At 42.7% G+C, this 24791-nt stretch overlaps 1 protein-coding gene across 2 annotated transcripts in view; it reads left to right on the top strand.

Moving 5' to 3' along the window:
- The window catches only part of MCM9 (minichromosome maintenance 9 homologous recombination repair factor), a 1342783-nt gene that overhangs the window by 58806 nt on the left and 1259186 nt on the right, over positions 1-24791 (top strand). For both annotated transcript variants that reach the window (XM_044074397.1, XM_044074388.1), the window contains exon 2: positions 9590-9662. The gene's annotated coding sequence lies outside the window, so the exon portion shown is untranslated. The remainder of the gene's footprint in view (positions 1-9589; positions 9663-24791) is intronic.

Raw genomic sequence — 24791 nt, 5'->3', positions numbered from 1 at the left:
CAAAATATAAGCACAAATTCCAACCTGACACCCATGAAGCAGTTATTAGGCTTTCCGGTGATCAGCAGTCTCTATGCTATTCCTCTCACCAGGAACAAAACAGCAGCACTTATCCCAAGATGACTACTGAGAGGCAGAATGTAGACTCTCCAGTAATTGGTGGTCTTAAGTAACTATTACAGATTTTAAAGATAAGATAGAAAAAAAATTGGTTAATTTCCTAATAGTTTCAGTGTGTACTAAGCAGTTACATATGAAAGAGGGGTAACTTAAACTTAAGCAAGGAACACCACTAATTTTATAAGAGCAAGATCGATTGGAAGGCAGTGGGCAGTTTTTTATATTCTGCTTCTATGGAATACAGTGCGATGGCCAAGAAATGTAAATAGTTGAAGGGGAGTGATTTCACAAAACAATTTCGGGCTTACTCACAATAGCCAATGAAAGAGGACGGGGAAGGAGATATGTGGTTAAATTAACATATGGGCAGGCAACTAGAAAGAAAGTAGAGTTTAAAAACACAACAGCACCAGGGTGGAAGAGAGTGTGGGAAATGTTAATTTCTGTCAGACTCGCAAGAGACACAGCTGTGTTCTCTCTTCTAGCTTAAATATGCAGTTAAAACAGAATACAAGCCAAGTACAGTGTAAAGAAAAAAATTGAAGAAGGCAGTAAAGCAATACAAGAAAGCGAAAGCAAACTAACCTTTCCCTCGCAGCAAGTTGTGGCATAGTCTGGGTGAGCTTTTTCAGTTCACTTGCACATATCTTAAACTTGACCCTAACTACAGGGTCTATATCTTCAAAGTGGAAAACTACCAGAAATAGTCCTCAGCCCCAAATTGCTATGACAATCCTGCTCAGAACACTTGAAATCTATAGCTAACCTTTGCTTTCCTTCAACAATACTAGAGAAAATTGTGAATAAACAAACTTGCTCTCTCTCTTTCATAAATGATTGGTTATCTCAAGTAATACAAAACATGGGGGGAAAAAAAAACGTTTAGCACTTTCTGCTCCCCTGTTTCAGGCAACTGGCTATGCATGTGATAATATGGTCATAGGTCTTCTAACGGGAGCCTTGTTGTTAGAGCTTAGGATAGCTTATAAGCAGGTAAGGCATTGTATTTCCTTAAGTAAATTGTACTACCTTTCTTTCTCAGAAGTCCTTTACTGTCCAAGAAAATATCTCGACAATTGTATTGTCTAGGTACACTATTGTAACTTCCCCTTTTCCCTTGGATTTTCACTTTCTGGAGATATTCATCGTGCATACAGCTGCAGTCATCACACTTGGGTTATCCTGCCGTCAGGCGGGTCCTCGGTTGGCCGAATTCCAAAGTCTAGGTCTGACGTTGGTTGTCGTCGCTTCCTCCCTGACGTCAGTGCGGCAGGGGTATAAAAGAGGCAGCCCTCGCCATTTTCTCTAGTCTTTCTTGCCATGCGGTGCCCGAAGCAGAAGCAGTTCGCAAGTGCCGGTCGGCCAGCTCCTGAGATTACGAAAAGTATTTCAGCCGAAGTCTTCTTTAAAGCCAAGTACCCCATTGGGGAAACTTTTCTTGCCTCAGGCCGATGTCAGACAAAGTTAATAATTGCATTTCTTGTGGGAAGCAAATACCGCATAAGGATTTTCACTCTTACTGTATACCTTGCTTAGGGCCAGACCACGACGTCTCGGCCTGCCGTTTTTGTGCTAGGTTTAACAAGCGCACTATTAAGCGCCGAGCGGAGTTCACCCTTCATTATTGTGGCAAAAAATTTAATTATATCATGTCGTCGGATATACCGACCCCAGTTTCAGGCAAAAAATGCAAGGATAAGGACAGACATCCGAGGCCTGCACCGAGTACTGAGATCACGCTAAGGCCGACTACCGGTTCTCAGCGAGGTGCCTACGCAGCCCCTGACTACCGATGAAACTGTTTTACCGGCGACTTCAGTACCCGAGGTCGCAGCTTCCTCGGTCTCCATTCCCACTGCAGATACCGATGCCACTCTTGGCAGAGAAACCGAAAATTTAGCGAGGCCTGCCACTTCTGAAGGCGTTTTCAGGCCTACCACCTTCTCTATTAAATCGTTCTCTAAATCTAAAGCTTCAATGAAAATTAAAAAACAGGGTCCTCAGACCCCCTCTCAAGGCCCCATGCCTAAAAAAAAAAAACAGATGCTTAAAATGGCTGAGGATTTGATTACACTCATCAGGGGTTCTCAACCCCCCTCAGACAAAAGACCCAGGTTGGAGGAAGACTTCCCTTCCTCAGACCAGGCTTCTATTACCTCAGACCTTTCTGAGGACTAGGATTACGCCTATTCCCCATTTGAAGACTCTGATGCTGAGGAGTCTATTCCCACTGTCTCCCCCCCTGAGGACTACTCTTTAGGGGAAACCCTTCATACATTGAGAGAGCACTTCCACTGGGAAGGCCAAGATTACTCCGATTCCAAGAAAAGGCTCAGGGAATTTCTGCTGCTTCCCCAGCATAGGCCCCTGGCTATTCCTCCTGTCTTAGATATTTTGGATGATGTGTACGCAGAAGCCAGTCTTAATCCAGACTCTCTACCTCCTGCCCCCGTTAAACCAGACAGATATTACCGGGTTCCTGATTCTCACCAGTTCCTTTATAAAAGCCCTTCTGCTGACCCAGAAACTGTTTCTCAGGGTCCCAAGGGGGTTAAGGCCTCTACTGCTAAAAACCCTTTACCTTCAGAGAGAGATTCCAGAGTATTAGAAAGGTGGGGGAAAAAGGTGTATACATCAGCCACTTTAACCATGAGGGCATTAAACTGTCAATTTCATATGTTAAAGTACCAGCAGTTCTTGCTATCTCAGCTAAAAAGCAAAATGACACAAACAGAACAACCAGATTTGAAAGAGTTGCAGGATTTGTTGCATGGAGCAGAACAAGTGGGGAAACGTACCTTACAGTGTGGTTTTGATGCTTTAGAGGCCTCATGTAGAGCAGCTGTCACGGGGTCTGTCATACGTAGACACGCTTGGCTCAAAGAGCAAACATTACCAGATCTTGTCAAAGCAAAGTTATTAGATGCACCACTACAAAAAGATGTATTGTTTGGTGTTAAAGCGGAGGCGGTACTAAAGAAAATGGAGGAAAAAGCAAAACCTATGCAAACAGTTAAAGATTTCTTGCAGGTGCAGCCTCCACGCTTCAGCAGAAACTGGCCTTCAAAAAATTGGTCCTTTCCAGCCACGGACAGACCCCAAAGGGGTAGATACAGACGCCCAAGGGGTAGAGGACAACCTCAAGGATCTTACAGAGCTAGGCAGTGGCAAGCACCAGCCCCAAGAGGTGGAGAAGATAGACCACAGTCATTTAGAAAACAGACACAATGACTTTCCCCTATGCCTGCCAAACAAAGCAATAATGGCAGCACCTTTGGGCGGAAAACTGGCCTTATTTTCAAAAACTGGCACATTGTTACAAAGGACAAATGGATTCTGGATATTATAGACAGAGGCTACAGGTTCCACTTTCACACCCTTCCAAAAATGAGAGGCATGCCAAACCTGCCACAAAATCAATGGGCAGAGGCACAAAAACAAATTTCCGCTCTCATGGATATGAAAGCAATTCAAGAGGTACCTGCAAAAGAACAAGGTCAAGGTTTTTATTCAAGACTATTTCTGGTACCAATGAAGGACAAAGATTGGAGACCCATCTTAGACCTATCTATTCTAAACACATATCTAGAGGTACCAAAATTCAAGATGCTCACATTACAGCAGCTTCTTCCCATGCTGGTAACATTGGACCTCAAGGAGGCATACCTGCATGTCCCTATCAGACAAGATTGCAGAAGATACCTCAGATTTCTTGAAGGTTCAACCCATTATCAATTCTCTGCATTGCCCTTTGGCTTATCTACTGCGCCCAGAGTGTTTACAAAATGCCTGGCATCAGTAATTGCTTTCTGCAGACAACGAGGAATACAAATCTACCCATATCTGGACAACTGCCTGATCCAAGCGGACAGCAAGGACATTCTATTGCAGCATCTGGCATTTGTAATAAAACTGTTAAACTGCCTGGGGTACACAGTGAACAAAAAGAAATCACTAATACCCTCTCAACAGATTATTTTCCTGGGTGCCAGCTTAAATACAGTGGCCCAGATGGCTTACCTCATGCCAGACATACAAGGGCAACTGTCTCAATACTTCAACAAAATGGCAACTTTAACCAGGCTAACTGCATGGAAAATCCTGCAGGCTGTGGGGTTCATGGCATCTTGCATCGTACTAATACCATTTGCAAAGCTGCATATGAGGAAACTACAATGGTACCTAAAAAACTTATGGTCTCAACACAGCCACAGCTTGGAAACAATTTTACCACTCATTCCATGCCTTCAAAAGGAATTTTTGTGTTGGGCTCAAGCATGCCAAAGAAACACGGGTCTCCCTTTCTGTATACCACAAGCAAGTCAAATCATCACAACAGACGCCTCAGACTACGCCTGGGGAGCACACATGGCAGATCAGTGCATCCAGGGAAAATGGTCCCAAAAACAGATGCACCTACACATCAACCAAAAGGAGATGCTAGCTGTGCAAAATGCTCTTATGACCTTCAAGGACCTACTGCATCCGGGCCAGCTATTAATAAGGACAGAGAACACCACAGTCATGTGGTACATAAAGAAACAGGGAGGGGCGCATTCATGCCCCCTGTGCAGGCAAGCTATGATGCTGTGGAACACAGCATTGGAATTACAAGTTCAACTGCAGACACAATTCCTGCCAGGGAAGGAAAACACACTGGCAGACAACTTAAGCAGAATTATGACAGACCCACACGAATGGAAGTTGCATCCTCAAGTCTTCTCAAAGATAACTCAAGCATGGGGACAGCCAGACATAGATTTATTTGCTACCCACAGAAATTACCAGTTGGAAAAATTCTGCTCAAGGACCTATCATCCACAGGCCTGGAAAGTGGACGCACTCTCTTTCAATTGGACAGCATTGACGGTCTATGCCTTCCCTTCTCTACCTCTACTGACCAAAGTCCTATTAAAAACCAGAGCAGAGAGGCCACAAATGATTCTCATTGCTCCAGACTGGCCACGACAGCACTGGTATCCTCTCCTAAAGAGCCTGTCACACTCACCACCATGGATCCTACCTCAAGTTCCTCTTCTTTTGTCCTAGCACAACTACAAGACCCTTCACAGCCAGCTCAGAACTCTAAATCTAGCTGCATGGAAAATACCTTAATTTGCCAACAGACTCTCCTCTCCAAAGAGGTACAGGATGTCATCTTGGAGGCCAGGAGACGCTCGACTAGAAAAACCTACTCCGCCAAATGGAAACGATTTTGTTCCTGGAATCAAGCAAAGGGCCAGAATCCTTGGGTAATAAATATACCTCAGATTTTACAGTACCTAGCTGAGATGTTAAACAGCGGCCTTTCCTTATCTTCCATCAAGATCCACGCTTCAGCCATTTCAGCACAATACAATACGGATCCTCATTTATTCTCTCATCCTCTATTAAGGCAGTTCCTCAGAGGGGCAAAAAATATAAACCCCCCACGGAAACCACCAGCTCCAGCTTGGGACCTCAACTTCGTATTGGAGAAGCTGACACTACCTCCTTTTGAGCCGGCTTCTTCAGCAGAGCTACAATACTTGTCGTGGAAAACAGCCTTGCTTCTGGCTATTACCTCAGCACGCAGGGTTTCGGAGCTACAGGCCCTCATGGCTGGGCAACCATTCATCATTTTCCATCAGGACAGGGTTTCCTTACGAACCAACCCTACCTTCATGCCAAAGGTAGTATCCAGTGTGGCTTTGAATCAGACTATTCATTTACCTACCTTTTATCCAAATCCACAGAACAAAGGGGGAGAGGCTACTACACTCCTTGGACATTCACAGACAACTTCGTTATTACTTGGACAGAACAAAGTCATTCAGGAAATCTGAGCAGCTCTTTGTGTCCTATGCTACAGGTGCTCAAGGAAAGGCTATTTCCAAACAGACTATTTCAAAATGGATAGCCCACTGCATACGCTTTTATTATTCATTTCATGGAAAATCAGTGCCTGCATACATCGGATCCCACTCCACCAGGGCTACAGCTACCTCAGCAGCTTTCCTCAGGTGGGTCCCTACCAAGGACATTTTGGAAGCAGCTACTTGGAGTTCAGTGCACACTTTCACCAAGCACTACCACCTTCCACTATACTCAATCTAGAGCAGGCTTTGCCACAGCAGTCCTGCAGGGCATTCTAGCCCCTCCTAATTCCACTTAGTACCAGCCACCCTTACTTAGCTTTGGGATTCTACCCAAGTGTGATGACTGCAGCTGTATGCACGATGAACATAGTACAATTTTGTACCTACCATAAATGTAGATGTTCGAGTGCTCATACAGCTGCAGTCCAGGTTACCCTCCCTCCATCCCCTCTTAGGACAGGGCTTATGACAAACACATTTAACATGCAACCTATTTGGGGTATTCCTTCATGGTGTATTTGCTTGCAACTACTGTTTTGATTTATTTACTTGTGTGTTTGCATAACATCATGTATTGCCTTCCTTTCTGGGGGCACCTGACATCTGGGGCAAGAAAAACTGAAGAAAATGGCGTCGGCTGCCTCTTTTATACCCCTGCCGCACTGACGTCAGGGAGGAAGCGACGACAACCGACGCCGGACCTAGACTTTGGAATTCGGCCGACCAAGGACCCGCCTGACGGCAGGATAACCCAAGTGTGATGACTGCAGCTGTATGAGCACTCGAACATCTACATTTATGGTAGGTACAAAACTGTACTTTCCTCAAGGTTGTTTTCTTGGACCCATCCTTTTTTTTCTCTGGAATAAATGGCTATTAAAACCTTAAAACAATTCCAAACCACTCCGAAAACTGAACAAAAAAATGTTTAATATCTAATAGTTCTCTGAAATAAACATTACAGCAACACAATTAAGAATGCATACTCACTTTATGGTGATAAAAACCTGAGAAATAGAGAGGGAGAGAAACCCAAGGGGGATACACTTCCCAATCCAGTATCTGTGCCCCCAAAGTTCTTAGTATTTTTTAAACATTTTTATTGAGTCATCACATTTTAATATATGACATGAGTACAAATAGAAAACAACAAACCATAATTAAATGTTCCATTATTTTCATGCAGTGTATGTATAGTTTATTTTTAACATTTTTTGTTCAATTTAATATTACATAAATTGCTCAATTCCTTTCTTCCCTTAAACCTCACTCCTCCTGCTGAACATTTATTCTGCTTCTGTTGTTTCTCAAAATTCCATTTATTTCTGTATAATTTACTCTTCCTGTTTTAAAGATCCCACCTCCACTTCTATTATTTTCTGAACAATATTAAATGTGTTGCTTACAATTGGTTTAGATTTTGATTTCCATTTTCTAGTAATTGCTTTTTGGGCAGCCAGTAGCATTAAACTTAAGGTTTGCTATGTCTTTTTTTAAGTTCATTAAAATATAACAAAATTAAATTTTTTTAGAACATAAATTTTGAATGTGAAACACAGTAACTATGCGTCAGGGCTGGCAAACTTGGCACGTACAAAATCTACTGCCAATCATTAGCGGACCAGAGTTCCGCTGTGTTGACCCCTAACCGGGAAAAGCTGAAAGACACAAACAAACATAGGCCTGTAATAAAGTATGAGATATTTACAGTTAAGTAAAGCAGTTGTTTATAAAGACATAAATGATCAGTAGAAAGAGAGTCCATTTGAAAAGTCTCAATGAGAGATGAAACCTTAATCCAAGGATTGTTGACGGAAGGTTTTCTGATAAATTCTAAGTTCTTTCATTCTGGTTTGTTTAGATACCATTTCTTGTAACAAGAGTCAGGAAATCTTCCATATTTGGAGAGGTAACAGAAGTCTACTTTCTAGTGATACATTTTGTAGCTACAGCTAGAATTGTCCATAAAAATGACTTGCTTTTATTCATAGCAAAACCTTCATGCATATTGAAAAAAATGTTAGTTAATGTAATGAATCTGAAAATAAGGCATTAAGAAAATCAGCAATATTTTCCCAGTATTGTCTTGTATTTGGTTTCATATTTTTTGTGATTAGACAAACATCTCCGACAATTAGCATTTTCCGATTTACTAAATTTAGCTATTTTGTCTGGAGTTAAAGCTCTGATGAAATTTCCAGGTAAAAATGCTCCAATATTGAACCCAAGATGTGGGTTTAACAGGATAACATTTTAGCTATCTTTATCTGAGAATAATTAGGAGAGAGGCCTTTAGTTATAACATTCTAGGGTTTAGAAGTAAAGGTGGTCTTGTATTTTATTAGAATGCCATATAATTTGGATGTGAAGATATCAGTTTTAAAATGATGTAATACTTAACATAGAATGTTAAGGAGAGCTGGTCCAGAAAATATGAGGTTTTAATAACTCTGCAAATATCTTGTGTGTAGGTTAATATACTTTTGTAATAATAACCAAACTTGTGATGACAAACCATGTTCTTTAATAAGTTGTTGGCTATCTTATATGTTTAGATATGTTATATAATATTACTAGCAATTAAAATTCTTAACTCCCCATGTATTAAAGGTGTTGAAATGTAATTTATGTGGAAAATTCTTTGTGATTTTGAAAGGTATTAGCAGATCAAGCTAGATTTTAAAATCTACATTAGCAAATTTCTTAAAGCTATTAAGGACATGGTTTAAAGAATTTAGCCTTAGGTTTGGTTATATTATACTGTAAAATATAGCAAAGGAAATGCTAAAATTTATTAGAACGATTACTTAAATGGAATTTAGTTAGCAAAGTACTTTCATTTAATAATGTAATGAGATGTAGGGATTTCAAATTGGAACTAAAATTTGGATCACTCCATTTTATGAAATCCTTAAATAGCTATGCTCTGATGTGTGTCAATGTCTGGGAACTTTATGCACCCTGATCCCATGGTCTAATATGATGTAAATGGGCAATCCTATTTCTGTTAAGGTACCATAAAAAGTTTATTTATATCTTTAATGAATTTATTTCCAGGAGAAGTAGTAAAGGCTATAGCAATGTGTAGAATACTTGGTAAAAGAATCCAATCTTCAAAGGAAATGAACATTTTATTCTATTTATCTATATGGTTATTTATTAAAAATGATATTTTTATAGTTGATTTCTATTGTCTTTTCTATAGTACTGCATATCCAAGTAATTCAGGGAACTTGTTCTCTAATGATGTTTTGGATGTTTTGAATGTCAGACTTTTTTTAACTTATTGGTAAGTATGATGTACTTAGATTTCTATTTGACCGGATAGTCATTGAAAATAATTCATCATGGAGACTAATTCATATAAAACTGCTTTAAAGTTGGGTAAAGTGAGTAAAATAACATCTACAAAAAGTGTTATTTTAGAGTTATAATGGTTATAAATATCAATATCTATAATCTTTTTGTTATTTTGTATCTAAGTGCCAACTACTTCAGTGGCAAGTGTGAATAAAATAGGAGATAGCAGGCAGCCTTGTTTAGTGCCTTTAGTTGTGTGTATATATTCTGATGTGATGGGACCTATCATTATAAATATTTTTTTAATTTAGTAATGAATGAAGAAGGAAATGCTGGTGAAGTTAAAACTCCAAACAGTCCCGGTTGACAGAATCAATGTCTAAGGTAAGCAGTAAAGCTTTTTTGTTCTCTCTATTTAATAATTCAGTGAGCGTAAGGATTATGTCAATATTCTCATGAGTATGTCTTTTGCGGATAAACCCTGATTGCTCATTGTTTATCATTTCTGACAGTGGGACTTATGTCAAAATATGAACATGAAGATCTTATCATTGTATCTGAAGTAGTTAACTTCATTTTATCTGCAACCTGTGGGTATTCGGATCCGAGCCGGCAACTTTTTTTCTAGCATCTGCTCCAAGCTCCTCCCCCTACCCATAACGCACTACCATCTCCTACCTTCCCTCAGATCTCGTTTGCCGCGCCAGTAGTGTGCATCATGGTCTGCTTCGCTCTGAGCTCAGGGATAGTAAGTTTTATTAATACTTAGTCTCTTTGTGTGTCTGAGTTGTTTATTTACCTTCCTCCCCTTTAGTATATTGCTTGTTTGTCGGTTAGTCAAAAAAAAAAAAAAGTTTTTGTTAAACTCTGTAGAGTAGTTGTTAGGCCTGCCCTTATCCTACCTGTGTTTGTGTGTGGTGTTTTTTAGTAGGTAGTGTTTTTTTTTTTTTTGGTGCAGGACCATGGCTGATCAGCCAAAATCTGTGTCAAGAAATGCAGATTGTGGCCATAAGCTCTCCGTGGCTGATGGTCACACTCTGTGTGTTATTTGCTTGGGAGTAGCACATTTGTCCACACAATGTCCTATCTGCACCGGGTTCAGTCCTAGGGCCCTCAGGGATCAGAAGGCCAAATTAGTAGCTAAAGGCTTTCTCCCTGCATCCATGCTGGAATCTGCCACGGCCTCGGTACCTAGTGCTCAACCTCCCACCCAAACAGGGACTCAAACTCCCTCTTCTACTGGTGCTGGGTCAAGTAAAGACAAATCTACAGTCAGCGTGACTGACAAGGAAGAGGACAGAGAAAGATGCAAAGAGGATGGGGACAAGAGAAAGGACAGACCTCACGAGATCCCCGGACAGGGAGCTCTTTCTTAGTCCCCCTTCTAAGGCCATGAGGCCAGTTTCTCCACAGCTCCGGTCTCCTCGTTTCTCACTGGAGCCATTGGAACATTTGGATCCAAGGCCGTCTTCCCCGTCATTGCGCAGACCAGCCAGATCCGAGTCGGTGGACTCTTTGCGATCGACTCTGAGCTTATCGGACTTGGACATAGACAGGATGATGCGGAGATTCATTCAGACCCAAATACAGATGGGAGTATTGCCAGGCCCCTCTCCCTCTGGAGGGGGGGGACCTCCATGCCCTTTTTCCACCCCATCTCTCCTTCCCCGATCCGTGCTTTGGTTTTGGGGCTCTTGGATCTGAGATTTTCAGAGCTGGTAGCTCGGCGCCGACTGTTCCTCCAACCTCGACTCCGGCTGTTACCTTGTGTTCCTCAGATCTGACTAGTTTGGATCCGAGTGATTCTATGAGCCGTGGACAAGGGAGTCTGATGCGAGGGAATGGATTCTTCGGCTCTGCCCTCTTTGGATCCTACCCATTTCCTCAGGCTACCCTTGCTTCAACTCCGGTCCCCACTTCGGATCCAGGGAGGGCATCTTTCTTGCTGGGTGCCAAGGATGTCTGCTGTCCTTCAGCCTTCGAAGTGGTAGAGAGGGTTCTCTCCCAGGGATTGAGACCCCAGCCCATCCCCTCGGATTCCAGCCAGACACCCCTGGATTTGGCGATGACTGCCTTCATCCTGTCTCAGGGACAGCTGTGCCGGAGGATCCTCAGGTCATTTTCCCTGAGGAACCCCCTGCGGCTCACGAATCCTCTTCTGAGAGTCCCACTGAAGAGGGTCACCGTAAGTGCAAGTGCAAAAGGAGGCACTTGGACTCCCCCCGAGTCCCTCACTATGGACACTGATTTAGATGGAGAAGGTTCTCCCAGGTCACCTCCCGAAGACGTCTCCTTCGGAGAAATCATGGAGATCCTCCACCAGAGGGGAGGTTGGTCAGCCCCATGGTCAAAAGGAGCGCCAGTTGACGCTATGTTGGTCGCAGCAGCCACCAAGAAGGAACTAGCACAGGAGAGTTCCTCAGTCCACCCTCCAGACAAGGAATCCAGGTTTGTGGATAGGTTTGGGAAGCGTGTCTATTCCTCAGTGACCTTTGCAATCCATGTGATGAACTTTTTGTCACATGTGATCTGGCTTCAGCGAGACCTTGCATTGGAATTCGCTGAGTTGCCCCCAGAGTCTTTTGTTGCCGCAGGACAAACAGTTGTTCTCTGTGAAAATGTCTACTCTGAAGTCAATCTAAAACACATCTATGCGGCTCCTTTCCCATGCCACGGAAGGAGCAGCTAGGCGGCTGGGACAAGGCATAGCCATGAGGCGTCATGCCTGGCTCAGGTTGTGTCAGTTCACAGACCCTTTCAAGGAGTCATTTGTTAACGCTCCCTACGACGGTTTTTCCCTTTTTGGGAAGACAGTACGTGACACACTTGTCCAGAGTGAAAAGGACGGGAAGACTTTGTCTGCCATCAGGATCCACTTCTCTAACCCTCAGTGGTCCTTCTCTAGGAATCAAAGAGGGCAGATGAAGATGTGGTTCCAAAAATCTCAGTTTTCCCGGGATTCTCAGGACAACTATTCCCCCAGAGGCAGAGGGGGACAGGATCGATGCCGACCCAGAGGTAGAAGGGGTCCCAGGAATTTTGGGTCTAGGGAACCTTTTTATGATAGACCCGGTCAGCAGCCCTGAGGGGTTGCCCAGCTGTCCTACTCTGGAGGCAGTTAGGGGAAGATTCTCCTTACACCCAGCGGCAGGGGAATCCATTACGACAGATCGCTGGGTGTTGCAGATTATATCCAGAGGTTGCACTATCCCATTTGTTGCCCCTCCAAATATTCCAAAACACCTCCCGGATGTCCCACCCGCTCACAGGGAGGCCGCATCTCTAGAAGTTTCAAAGCTGCTTCTCAAACGAGCCATCAAACAGGTTCCCCCCGATCAGTCCAGCTCAGGTGTCTACTCAAGATACTTTTTAGTGCCAAAAAAGACTGGGGATCTCAGGCCCATTCTAGACCTGTCAATGTTGAACCTGTCTGTAGCCAAACAGAAATTCCGGATGGTCACCGTACAGTCTATTCTACCTTATCTCCGAGAGTGCGACTGGATGTGCTCATTAGATGTCCAGGATGCTTACTACCACATCAAGATCCACAGAAGCTCCAGGAGGTTTCTGTGCTTCCAGCTGGGAGCCAGTAATTTTCAGTTCAGAGCCCTACCCTTCGGTCTCACCACAACCCCCAGGGTGTTCACCAAGGTAATGGCAGTTGTAGCGGCACACCTGAGGCTTCAGGGTATCCAGGTGTTTCCTTACCTGGACGACTGGCTCTTCACTGCACCCAACAAGCATCACCTTTGTCTGGCCCGAGATTACTTGATTCGTTTGGCAGATCTACTGGGAATTACAGTCAGTGTTCAGAAATCCCATCTGCAACCAGTACAAGTTCTAGACTTCATTGGGGCATGGCTAGACACTTTGCAGATGAAGGTATTCTTAACTCCAGACAGGATCTTACACCTCAGGTGCCACATAGCTCAGATATCGAACTTCAGGCCTCCAAAGGAGAGTGAGGTTCTCTGGGCACTGGGCTCCATGGCTGCCTCCATATCGATTCTCCCTTGTGCGCGGCTTCATATGTGTGTTCTTCAATGGACTCTGGCTGCTCAATGGTCTTGGCTAGACGTGCCCATGGAATTTCCGATCAGGATCAGTCATGTCTGCAGGACGTCCCTTCTTTGGTGGTTAAATTCACCGGAGATATTAGAAGGAAGCCCCTTCGTGTCATCTCCAGTCCAATCCACAGTGACCACGGACGCCTCCCAACTCGGGTGGGGGTACACTGTTTGGGAAGAACAGACCAAGGCATGTGGTCCCAGTCAGAGACCAAGTTGCACATAAATGTTCTAGAGATGAGGGCAGTGCTTTTAGCATTGGAAGCCTTTCACACTGTACTTCCTCTCAGATTGATTGCAATTCAGTCAGACAACATGTCTGTTATCTAGTATATCAACAAGCAGGGGGGAACCAGATCCTTCCCCCTATGTCGTGAGGCCATGAGAGTGTGGGTATGGGCGATCTCCACTGGTCAGTTTCTGATAGCAACGCACATCCCGGGGCGCTCCAACATTTTAGCGGACAGATTGAGAAGGGCTATTCTGATGCCGTACGAGTGGTCTCTGAAACAGTCAGTAGCGGAGGAGATCTTCCTTGCATGGGGTCAGCCTTGTTGCGATTTCTTCGCATCTCCTTCAAACTCGAAGTGCAGTGAGTTCTTCGCTCTGATTCCCTCACCAGGGGAAGTCCCCAGAGACGCTGTAGTCCATGCTTGGCCTCCCAGGCTTCTGTATGCTTATTCACCATTGCCACTCATTCCGAAGTGTCTTCAGAAAGCTTGCCGACTGCGGTGAAAAGTTATCCTCATTGTTCTGTTCTGGCCTAGTCAGGTTTGGTTCCCATTCCTTTGGTCTCATCTCTTGGCTCCTCCGTGGCTTTTGAATCCCTGCCCGGATCTAATCTCCCATCCGTCGGGTGCCCGACATGGGCAGCCTCAAGCTGATAGCTTGGTTGCTCCAGTTCTGTTGATTGCCAAGACTCCCGGTCTTTCATCCCCGGTAAAATCCATTCTGGTGGCTTCTCGTAAAGATTCCACTAGGAAACTTTATCACAGTAAATGGAAGCGTTTTTCCATTTGGGCCTCACAGAGAAAACTAGATCCCTTTACAGCCCCTGTTCCAGTGGTGTTGGATTTCTTGTCTGGCATTTTTCAGCAGGGAGCTAGCTCCTCCACAGTGAAAGTACAATTGGCAGCCATTTCTAATTTTCATGTTGGTGAAGACAACATTGCCTTAGCCTCCTCTAGACTGTGTAAGGCTTTTCGTAAAGGCACTTTTCTGTTGCGTCCTACTGTCAAGGACTCCGTGCCTTCTTGAGGCCTTACCTTTGTCTTACAGGCATTGGTAGCTCCTCCATTCAAACCTGCAGCTTTGGTGGATTTGAAATTTTTATCCTGGAAGACCGCTTTCCTAGTCGCCATTACATCTGATAGGAGGGTTTCTGAGCTTTAAGCTCCGTCTGCCGTGCCTCCTTATTTAGTCTTCCATAAGGATAAGGTCTCTCTCTCCATACTAATCCTTCCTTCTTACCCAAAGTGGCATCTGAAGCAAACCATAAACCAGTCCATTAATCTGCATGTTTTCTTCCCTAACTTCCAAAATAAAGGTGAATACAAACTTCATTTGTTAGATGTTCATAGACACCTTCGCTTCTATCTTCATAGAACAAAATCATTCCGCAAGACTGACCAGTTGTTTGTTTCCTTTTCCAAAGCTTTTCTGGGAAAAGCTATTTCTAAATTTTCTTTGGCCAGATGGAGCACTCTTTGCATTTCGCATGCCTACAAAGCAAAAGGTTTATCTCTTCCTAGTATTGTTCACTCTACCATGTCCATGGCGACTTTTGCTGCTTTTTGGTCTAGGGTTCCTTTGGATGACATTTGTGCAGCAGCGACCTGGGCCAATTCACATACCTTCATTTCCCATTACAAATTAGATCTGATTTCTAGGGGTAGAGCATCCTTTGGCTCTGTGGTGCTCAGGAATATCCTTCCATAAGGGCCTCCCAGGATTGGTGTAGCTGGGAACTCTGTCCCACAGGTTGCAGATAAAATGAAGTTAACTACTTCAGATAAAGAAGTTACGTACTCCATAATGTTCCATCTGAGTAGTTATACTTCATTTTTCTGCAGTCTTCCCTCCCTCCGTCCCCCGGACCTTGTCCTGTTTTTACAGGTTTTGGTTCATTGGGCTGAGTTGCTTATGTAATTAGTTGCAGCAAACACGACCTGAGGGAAGGTAGGAGATGGTAGTGCATTATGGGTAGGGGGAGGGGCTTGGAGCAGATGCAAGAAAAAAGTTGCCGGCTCTGATCCGATACGGATCCGAATACCCACAGGTTGCAGAAAAATGAAGTATAACTACTCAGATGGAACGTTATGGTGAGTACATAACTTCTTTTTAGGAGGGAAATAGGTCTGTAGGAGCTCCAAAGTTGTGAGTCTTTATTAGTTTTAAGAATAGGAGTAATTGGTGAGTATCTCCAGGATTGTGGAATAATGTTTTGAGTTTGCACTTCAAAGTGTTGTTAAGTAAAGATATAATAGCTGAAGAAAATAGCTTATAGATTTCTATAATAATGCCGTCTGCACTACGGGCTTTATTAGGTTTAAACTTCTTAATGTTATCTTTAACTTCATTAATAGATATTTGCTTCTCAAGATCTGTTTTAAGTTTCTCACGGATTGCCTCTAAATTAAGAGAAGCTAATTCTGTTTCAAGATCATTGCTTGTTAGGCTATTAGAGTTGTAGTGTTTAGTATAGTGGAATATAAATGCTTCAAGAATATCACCTATGTTTGATGCTGGTTTGTTGGAACCTTCATGTAATAATTTCAAAATATTATTCGACTTGCATTGAGTTTTGGCTCTCACTGATAAATTGTGCATATATTTCGGAATTGAAGCATAAGAATTTAATTTGTCTTTCTAATGTCAAATTCATTTTATGTATTAAAATATCTGTTTCTTATTTAGTTCATCTACTTCCTTCTTATCATCTGATGATAGGTATGTAGATCTGGATCCAATTGTTAAAAGTTGTGATTGTATATTTTGCATCTCTGAGTCCCATTCTTTTAGTTTATTTCTATACCAAGTAACAGTTTTACCATAAATGTAGGCGTTTGGGCCATTCCAGGCCATTGTTGTAATAAGATCAGCTGTATGATTTACTTCCAAAAATAACCACAAATCTGTTAGAAGCCAGGTTTTAAAGTCTTTGATTTTAGTTATATAGGCTGGTATTCTAGTGATGGAAATTAACTTGGTAAAATCAAGTTGCAACTTAAGTGCGAGACAGTTATGATCAGAAAGAGGGCACATGAGAATGGAAAAAGATGTTTTTTAATTTTAAGTCATTAGAAAATAGAATTCTATCTATCCTTGTTTGGGTTTTGAATCTATGCTCTATATGAGAAAACATAATGAGTTATGTTTGGAATTGAATGCATCATAGAAATTGAGGGACTCGGTCCATTTTTTAAAGTGTTTAGCTGTAGAAGTAAGTCTAAGCGAACATTTGTTTGTGGTGTCAGAGCCATCTAAAATGCAATTGAAATCTCCTCCCAGTATGAGATTACCTTTATAAGCATTAGAGGTGATGTTTTGTAGTTGTTACTCCTAACCCTGGGAACCAATGAAGGTTAACAAATCTCCAAATTCTGTTACTAAGCTGTAAAATAATAATGGCTAATAATCCTTCCAGGTCTTCATATTTATATATGATTGGCGGATTTACAACCTTTTTCTTCCATAAAATCATGACACCCCTCCTCTTGGATTTATATGAGGAATTAGCTAATATTAAATAACTATTAGGGTTCCAAATATTTTTTCAGTGGATTTAAAATGAGTTTCTTGCAAGAATACAAGTTGCAATTTATTAGCATTTAAGTATCTTAACAAGTTTAACTTTTTCCTTGGATTGGAAAGCCGAAAGACACAGCAACAACATATCCCCATATTTATTTTTTTGTTTACGGTTTGTTGGCTGGGTTAGTCCCAGTAGGCCATATCCTGTTTTCAGAGGAGACCTGAGGTGGTATTCATACCGATTAGGGGAAATTTGGACAGGGCACAAAGGAATGTCCTCTACAATTTATTTATTTGATAAATGCCATGGGAAATTTTACATCTACCTAAACTATCACTAACTCTGGCTGACGGGACCTTGGTTTATTGTCTGATTTGAAGAGCAGCACATTTAAGAGTGTAGCACCCTTTCCTTATACTGAACTGCAGTGTTATTAGTCAAACATTAATCAGTGTACTGTAGTGATAAAAGAACCCCTGCAATCTAATCTTTAAGCACCAGTGGAAATTGTGCAATGTGTTGAGACATTGACAGTATAGGTATTTATTCATTTGTCTTTGTTTAGCAGAAAAGCCTGACTGGGCAAAGCCCCTTTTCAGTCGAGACCTGGGAGAAGTATAGATTAGCAATAATATTGAGTACAGTTGTATATAAAAGAAAACAATCGCAGATAACGCAAAACTAATGCATGAGAATGTTAAAAAAAAATACAGGATACAGTTGGATATGACCAGTATCCAACTGGTGTGCTTGCAATTGGTGTGACAGAAATATGCAAATTTAACATTTCTGATGTATCAGTTTTACGGTGAGAAGGTGGAGGTATTAGACAAAGGAGGATGTAGTTGTATTTGAAAGGATTTGAGTGAAAAGGGCAAGAGAGATGCGTAGAGAGGCGGTATGAGATGGAGGACATAAGACTAAGGGGATGTTTGTAAATGAATATTTATGTAAATTGTGAGATTATTTGTGTATGACTTTGGGTGAAGTAGAAAGAAGATGAGATAAACAGTTTTTTAGATATTGGTTGAGAGATGACCCAGTGGCAATGTATGGTGACAAATCAGTTGAAGAGAAGGTGATGTTTTAGTTGGCTTTACTCGTCAACTTTGTTTGTTTTTGTTTTTCAACTAGTAACGTTTTTACTCTTGCCTGCTAATTTTTCTCGGGCAGGGGTAAACTTCACAGGCATTCTGAGCAACTGTACGAAAGGATGGAGGTGTGACCCTCTGTGCTCCCCTCCCACCCCAGTTACTCAGCCACCCGCCAAGACCTTCCGATTTAACCTTTTTGGACCACACCCACAAATCTTATTATAAAACCAACCTCTTAAAGCCACACACAGCATTTAAACATCTACCCTTGACTCAGATATTCTACTAAATTTTGCACTCCTTTCTGGACACACAAGTTCAAGTAAAAGCAGATCTTCAGACTTCTGAGCCATATTCTAATATCCATTTCCATATCCTACAGTCTAAAACAAGTTGCTCTTTCCACTTCATGTACAGCTACTCTGAGAACATTTAAACTTTTGTGTGTCTATCAAGAGTATATATTTTCTCTTTATACGACTCCCCCATTAATATTCCAAAACGTGCACTCTGGTCAGCGTGCACGTTGTAAATCAGAGTTATAGTAATCGAAAAAGGTCCGGTCGCCCGGACTTTTTCCATTAGTATAACTTTTTTTTTTTTTTTTTTTTACAGCAACGGAGAATGCAAGATCTCCATTGCTTGTTACAACCTGTGTCGCCATGTTAAACGAGTTTAACATAGCGAGACAGCTTTTAAAAAAAGCAACGGAGCATCTCCGTTGTTTTTTTTAAAGTTGCCTCGCTATGTTAAACCCATTTAACATAGCGAGACACTTTAAAAAGCAACGGAGATCTTTCTTTCTCCGTTGCTTTTTTCAAAACTGTTGCGCTATGTTAAATGGGTTTAACTCATTCAGTCCAGAGCAGCTCAGGAAAAGCTGCCTGCTGAATTCCACCATAGGAACAACAGAGCAGCCTGAGCTCATTTTCAGAAAATCCATTTGAAATACTATACAGAAAACAAATGCTCATAACTCTTTAACTATAAGAGCTACACTAAAAGTTTAAACACAAAAGTTGTTCAGCAGACACTGACCTTTCCAACAGTGTAAATATTGATAGTGCATATCAAAGTCATAATGAAATATTTGGCAAGGAATGCTGATATTGTGCAATTTTTAATTTTTGGAAAAGCAAAGCACAATATCTTGGTCTATGTACCATGCAGACCCATACAATTTGAATTTAATTTGTTAGTATGAATGTCAGCTTTAAAATGATACTTTAACCATAACTGTGTGACACTCCTTTCATGAGATATTCACAGAAATATGATTAGTATATTATTTCTCATAATTGATAAATAAACAAAGCATAATATCTCATCACCTGTAACAGACAGAGCCTACATATCAGTGTAGAAGTTGTGCATCTGAATGTCAGCTTCAAAATGACGCATCATTTGTGTGATTACCATGCTCCCTCGCAAAGATATGGGCATAATAATGAGAAGTATTGTAAATGTATAATTTTCATATTTGTACAAGACTAAACAAACTGTAATATCTGTACGTGTGTACAGTGCCTAGACACAGTTCTTTTACCATGTTGTAAGGAGTAACACTGTCTTCAAAATGATGCATTACTTCACACAATGTGGTGCTCCCTTGCAAAGTTATTTACCAAAATATGAAAAAATCATAATTTCCATAACCTAAGTCAGAAACAAACTTTGATATCTGCCTATGAGTACAACATACAGGTACCATTCTTTTACCATGTTAGAACTATAAATAATCTTTTCAAAATGAGGTATTACTTAGCACATTCAGATGCTCCCTTGCAAAGTTATTTACCAAAATATGAAAAAAATTATAATTTCCATAACCATAAGTCTCAAACCAACTTTGATATCTGCACATGTGTCAAACATACTGGCACAATTCTTTTACCATATTAGAACCAGCAATACTGTCTTCAAAATGAGATATTACTTGGCACATTCAGATGCTCCCTTGCAAAGTTTACCAAAATATGAAAAAAAATCATAATTTCCATAACCATAAGTCTCAAACAAACTTTGATTTCTGCACATGTGTCAAACATACTGGCACAATTCTTTTACCATATTAGAACCAGCAATACTGTCTTCAAAATGAGATATTACTTGGCACATTCAGATGTTCCCTTGCAAAGTTATTTACCAAAATATGAAAAAAATCATAATTTCCATAACCTAAGTCAGAAACAAACTCTGTTATCTGCCTATGAGTACAACATACAGGTACCATTCTTTTACCACGTTAGAACTATAAATAATCTTTTCAAAATGAGGTATTACTTAGCACATTCATATGCTCCCTTGCAAAGTTATTTACCAAAATATGAAAAAAATTATAATTTCCATAACCATAAGTCTCAAACAAACTTTGATATCTGCACATGTGTCAAACATACTAGCACAATTATTTTACCATATTAGAACCAGCAATACTGTCTTCAAAATGAGATATTACTTGGCACATTCAGATGCTCCCTTGCAAAGGTATTTACCAAAATAAGAAAAATCATAATTTCCATAACCATAAGTCTCAAACAAACTTTGATTTCTGCACATGTGTCAAACATACTGGCACAATTCTTTTACCATATTAGAACCAGCAATACTGTCTTCAAAATGAGATATTACTTGGCACATTCAGATGCTCCCTTGCAAAGTTATTTACCAAAATATGAAAAAAAAATCATAATTTCCATAACAGTTATTTGCCAAGCTCAGAGAAATAAATTTTACATAACACATTTCATAATAGTGTTTTAATTACTATACTGGTACAGCTTGGTCATGGGTGTTTTCCATTCTTCTCACAATCATGCAGGGCTCTCCTCACGTCATTGTGGAGGTTGGTCAAGAAGAATGCAATGCCCTCCTCAGTTAGGTGAATGCCATCCCTTCTGAACCAGTGAACATCTTCCCTTCCAGTCTTACCTTATCTGAAATAAAACATGGGTGGACACTGACAAGGGTGCACAGCCAGGGCACATGTAAAGAGAAAAAGCAGGGTAAGGACCGCCGCTCCACTAATATGCCAAGGACAGGCATGGGGCTCCAGACGCTGGTTATCTGTAGTGTCCCATAGCTGTGCCGGCTGCCCACTCAGACTGCTGATACCACTATGGTCTCATGACCTCCTTCAGTGGCAGCAGTCTGCCTTACCTCTGCCTTTTCTCTTTACATGTGCCCATTCAGCAATGGACCTAAGGGATGAGGGACTGAAGTAACTCACTAATTGCTGTCCTGACCTACCGGAAGGGCGGGAGACTGAGGGGAGAGCTACATCAAGGCAACATGTCAAAAGACCAAGACTGACCCAGGCTGTGTCTTTTTGCATGTTTTTGCAGTACATCACAGTGGCACACCCAAGCCCATGCTTACCGAGGACAGCATCACTATGGGACTGTGCTGTAGAGTCTCCAGGTTCCCAAGTGCGATCCCGGTGGATCACAAGATCCATGCTGGCTGGGTATGCCCCCTGTGCTGCACCCAGCAACACAATATTCGGCGATGGGACAGCGTAAGGTTTTGGCTGCTCCTTTCCAGTGACTCCCAGAACAGCAGAAGACAGTCTTACCTTATCTGAAATAAAGCATGGGTGGACACTGACAAGGGTGCACAGCCAGGGCACATGTAAAGAGAAAAAGCAGGGTAAGGACCGCTCCACTAATATGCCAAGGACAGGCATGGGGCTCCAGACGCTGGTTATCTGTAGTGTCCCATAGCTGTGCCGGCTGCCCACTCAGACTGCTGATACCACTATGGTCTCATGACCTCCTTCAGTGGCAGCAGTCTGCCTTACCTCTGCCTTTTCTCTTTACATGTGCCCATTCAGCAATGGACCTAAGGGATGAGGGACTGAAGTAACTCACTAATTGCTGTCCTGACCTACCGGAAGGGCGGGAGACTGAGGGAGAGCTACATCAAGGCAACATGTCAAAAGACCAAGACTGACCCAGGCTGTGTCTTTTGCATGCTTTGCAGTACATCACAGTGGCACACCCAAGCCCATGCTTACCGAGGACAGCAGCACTATGGGACTGTGCTGTAGAGTCTCCAGGTTCCCAAGTGCGATCCCGGTGGATCACAAGATCCATGCTGGCTGGTATGCCCCTGTGATGCACCCAGCAACACAATATTCGGCGATGGGACAGCGTAAGGTTTTGGCTGCTCCTTTCCAGTGACTCCCAGAACAGCAGAAGACAGTCTTACCTTATCTGAAATAAAGCATGGGTGGACACTGACAAGGGTGCACAGCCAGGGCACATGTAAAGAGAAAAAGCAGGGTAAGGACCGCTCCACTAATATGCCAAGGACAGGCATGGGGCTCCAGACGCTGGTTATCTGTAGTGTCCCATAGCTGTGCCGGCTGCCCACTCAGACTGCTGATACCACTATGGTCTCATGACCTCCTTCAGTGGCAGCAGTCTGCCTTACCTCTGCCTTTTCTCTTTACATGTGCCCATTCAGCAATGGACCTAAGGGATGAGGGACTGAAGTAACTGGTCACAACTTTGATGTATAGTGTGATCTGCACATCTTACTGCTGTCAGCAGTCTGCTAGACTCTTATGGCCATGGTACTCACCAAAGCATTCCATGCATAGGTTAATCTTGCAGGTCGGGCATCCCCATGATGGTTCAGCACGTTTTCCCTTGATGGCACAGTTTTTGCATCGTGCCTTCCGCCATTTCACTGGAAAGTGTGAGCCTTCTTCAAATCGTGTCATGGGCTCTGGGATGGTAATCTCTATGCATCTTTTCCTCTTCTTGTAGGTGGTCAGGAGGTGCATGCCTAGGTGTCTTCTAAACTGTAACTGGCTTGCCGCAATAAAACGGCCAGAACGTGAAAGCTGCCGGTGGCTAGCACTCTCACGAAATAAAATGTAAGCATTCACTATGTCCACATCCCATAGGAACCAGAACAAGTACAGCCACCATTTCCTTGCCTTTCGAGCAGTTGGATACTGCGTCCTGAGCTGATCTGCTCGGTCCACCCCATTCATATACGTGTTGTACATGTTTACAACTGGTGGACATGGCACTGCAGCTTTTGTTCCATCGTGCTGTCTCCTGCGTATACTGGAGACTGCCAAGGTTGGGTTACTATTGGTTGACAGCAGAAATACTGGGTTGCTATCCTTCCATTCAGTTGCAAGCAATGGTCCACTCTGCAGCTGCTTGTAGAACCCTCGAGGCGCTTTACCAATGGCTTGTCGGTTGAATGTTACAGGCCATCCGGACCTATTGGTGCGCATGGTTCCACAGCAGTACAGACCGTCCTGCAGCAGTTGCTGTGCCAGAGGGACAGATGAGAAGAAGTTGTCAAAGTAAATGTGATGCTTCTTTCCAATCAGCCCCCGTGTTAGGTCGACCACAACTCTGTGTGCCAGTCCAACATCTGTGGTCTGCTCTGCCTTTCCAGTGTATACCTGGAATTCATGCACATAACCATTATGTGAGTCAGCTAGCACCCATACCTTAATGCCATACCTCTCCGGCTTGCCAGGCATAAACTGTCTAAATGTCAGACGTCCACGGAAGCCGACCATGGCTTCATCTACTGCCACCTCACGATGCACATTATACTGTGTCCTACATGCATGAAGTACGGCATCCAGTATTGGCCGTACATGATGGAGCTTGTCATGACCCACAGAGCCCTGTGGTCGTCTGAGGTTTTTGTCATTGCAGTGAAAATACTGCTGAATTTTTTCAAACCTCTCCCGGGTCATGTACTCTCCTATTGGGAAATGACCATACAGATGGTGCGTTTCCCAGTACTGCCTGTATTTTGGAACATGTACAATAGACATGTATATTCTGACACCTAGAAATGTGCGTATGTCTCCAGGACAAACTGGACTCCACCGCTTATCAACCTTGCCTGCTGCAGCCTGCCTCTGTGCAGCATAGTGGTTAGTTTCATCAGCAATAAGCGAATACAGTTCCTCTGGGAACATCAAATTGAGGAAGTCCACCTCTGTGCTGTCCGAGTCCAGGTTGGTGACTGGGCCGACTGGACACACAAAATCATCGATGTGAACTGGTGTTAGGCGTTTCTCCCATGATAAGTTTCGTGGTGGGCATGATCGCCGTGCCTTTTCATTAGCCTCCCAGACTTTTGAATGCAAGGTACCCTGTGATCAGTGACATTACCCACTGGTTTGTACTGACTACTGAGTGGAGTACTCGCACAAATTCCATATTGCGGCACACTCAGATCCTTGCTTGACAAGCAGCTACTTGGCTCAGATCCAGTGGACTTTCTCCATCTGAATAAACCTGCTGTAGACTACGCCTGAACTCATGTATAGTAGGAAGCATATCCGCTTCCTCTTCAGTACTAGGCCTGGCTTGGGACTGCAAAGGTCTGTCACTCGGGCCACGTCCGTGCCGTAACTCAGATAGAGGCAATTCATCCTCTGTGTCAAAATCTGATTCAAGTTGCTGACCACTATTGTGTGTGCCATCATACCTTAACTGGGCTAGTGGCATGTCATCCTCACTGTCGTGGTCAGTTACATCAAGAGTAGTGAGCTCAGGGTTAGAGGGTAGGGGTCTGTCAGGAATCGCTGGGACAGGGGCATCTTTATCAGCAG

Source organism: Protopterus annectens, chromosome 1.part1, assembly GCF_019279795.1.
Source record: "Protopterus annectens isolate FY-2018-M chromosome 1.part1, PAN1.0, whole genome shotgun sequence".
NCBI lineage: Eukaryota > Metazoa > Chordata > Ceratodontiformes > Protopteridae > Protopterus > Protopterus annectens.
The sequence above is the reverse complement of the archived record's forward strand: the minus strand, read 5'-3'. Positions and strand labels throughout refer to the sequence as shown.